At 58.0% G+C, this 2414-nt stretch overlaps 1 protein-coding gene across 1 annotated transcript in view; it reads left to right on the forward strand.

The window, feature by feature from the left end:
- Nucleotides 1-2414, forward strand: part of LOC104467588 (sodium-dependent neutral amino acid transporter SLC6A17-like) — a gene marked incomplete at its 3' end in the record, with an annotated part of 6807 nt that overhangs the window by 1153 nt on the left and 3240 nt on the right. The window lies entirely within an intron of this gene.

Consider the following 2414-nt stretch of genomic DNA (forward strand, 5'->3'; position numbering starts at 1 on the left):
CCTCCTTGGACTTCCAGCAGCATCTCCAAGGGCCAGGTCTCTTCCAGCCCTGTTGAGACCTGACACCCTTCGTGACACTTATGGGAGGACAGGTGGTTCATCATTAACACAAACCCAGCCCTCAAAGCCTCTGCCCCTTTGCAGGGATGGGAAGCAGCCCCTGCCCGGTGGCGTTGCCCAAAGCCAGGGTCAGCCCAGCTTTCCCCTTCTCCCCCCTGCGCCTCGCCTTGTTCCCAGCGCAGCATCCCTCGCTGTGCCCCCAGCCGTGCTCTCAATAATTCAAACATCTCCAGTGTCAGCTTCCCGATGAGTCATTCTCCCAAACAGAGACCTGTGCAGTCAGCACTTCCCACCCCCATCACCTTCCCTTCACGCCTGGGATGGAGCGCGCTGCGGCCGGCTCCTGCATCCCAGCATCTCCCCAGCTCCCAGCATCCCAGTTTGGGTCCAAGTGAGTCTTGGTTTCAGCACAGCACGGCTTTGCATGATGTGTGCAGAAGCCGCTGGGGATGTCTCAAGGTTGCAGTGAGCATCAGCAGGTGTTGCAGGCTCCGATGCCGGCATCGCGTGTGCCGGTGTGCACGTGTGGCCCAAAGGAAGTGGGAGGCAGAGCCTGGGGTAATTCAGGGCTGCGATGGATCGATACAGCCCTGCTGGCTTCATTACACAGCTCTGTGCATCTGGCCTTGGACTTCCAGGAAGGTTTTTCCCGATTAAATGAGGTGGTGAACCAGAGTCCCGCTTCTCTGTGTTCACTTAACCCAGCTGTGCCTCAGTTTCCCCATGGGCACAGCAGTCAATAACCAACTGTAATTAGTGCAATGAATGAAAATGTCTTGGGTTATGCTGAGGTCTCTGCTGTCCTGGGGGTCAGCGGGGCTTCAGCCTCGGCTGTCCCAGGTGCTGGGTAGCAGGAGGAGCCGTTCGTACTCCCAGGCTGGGATTCATCCCGGTGAATCCAGGGCTGAATTCCTCATCGGTGTGGGGAGAGCATTAAGCAACTGTTTTCAGACAAAATGCTAGACGGGATGTGATGTGGGGATGGAGAATTAAACCTACAACAGTCCTGAGACTGCAGTGGAGGAGACAGGCATGCTGGGTTTGAACCCGGCGGCTTGTCCCCATCCTCCGGTGGGATACAGGGGAGCAGAACCAGGCGGGGACCGGGACAAGCAGCTGGTTTTAGGAGCAACTTGCTGTTGTGTGACATCTTGGTTGCCCCAACCATCGCCTCTATTGTCCAGATGGGGAAACTGAGGCACGGAGCTGGAGCAGTAGATTGCTGAGCTTTCCTGTGCTCCATGTTAGACCCCTCTTTATTTTTTCAGCTGAGTGGCCTCATCTCCCCTGTCCCATGGGGCAGACACTGATTTTCTGCCTTTTCTTCCCACCACGTTTAACCCTGGGCTGGGGTTCCCACCCGGCTGGGAGGCCAGTGCTGGACAGATGGATGTGGGAGCTGGGGAGCGATGGACAGAGCAATTCTGGGGGTGCTGAGCAGCCCTGGGATGCGGAGCTGGCTGCTGCTTTCCCTCCAAGCAGGCATCTGCCGGGGAGCATGGCTCCATGCTGGTACCAACGTGAGCTGGAGCCAAATTTCCAGGACTCGGTGTGCTGGGAACCAGTATGGGCTGGCAGCGCTGAGCTTCCCCGCCGGGGCTGCCGAGCACGGCGATGCATGGGTGTGGGCTCGTGCCCATTTTTCCAGAGATCACAGGAAGAAAATCTCCAATATTGGAGAAATTTGCATCTTAGTCTGTCCATCTGTCTCATCCCCGTCTGTCGGCAGGTTGTGGTGTGGATGCCCAGGAGATGGGATGCTCGTGGTCCTTCCCGAATTTCTGCCCTGCTCTCTGCCTCTCCTTTCATCCTCCCAATCCCCCTGGGTCGCTGCATCTTAATTTATCTCCCCACCTGCGTTTCTAACACATTAATTCCCAACTTGCTGCCAGGACACTCAGCTCAGAACCACGTTGCAGCATGGCTGCTCAGAGCAGCATCAGCTGCCACAGATCCTGCCCGGGGCCAGGGGATGGTGGCTGTCACCGGGGTGTAAATCCAGCCCAACGCAACCAGGCTCCGGCGTGTGCCTTTGGAAAAAAAACCCCCCCGCGGGGGGGAGCCACATGCTCCCAAGCCCGTTCCTCAGCCCCTGGCAGGAGGTTGGAGCAATTCATCAGGCGGGCGCTGCAGCGTGAGTCATCGCATCCTTTACGGTCATTTGGTTCTGCTTCAAGAACTGCTAATTCCTCACTGGCCTCCTCAATTAGGCAGAGATTAACCGAGTTTCTAACTCGAGCTGTTTCTACCCCTACTGAAGGACCTCGCTCCATGCCGGCTGGCACAGTGGATGGTGCTGCTGGGGGTGTGGGGTGGCTGGGGGGGGCGCGTGCTGGGGCTGGGGGCCCGGGGGT

Source organism: Pterocles gutturalis, unplaced genomic scaffold (assembly GCF_000699245.1).
Source record: "Pterocles gutturalis isolate BGI_N339 unplaced genomic scaffold, ASM69924v1 scaffold25554, whole genome shotgun sequence".
Classification (NCBI taxonomy): Eukaryota; Metazoa; Chordata; class Aves; order Pterocliformes; family Pteroclidae; genus Pterocles; species Pterocles gutturalis.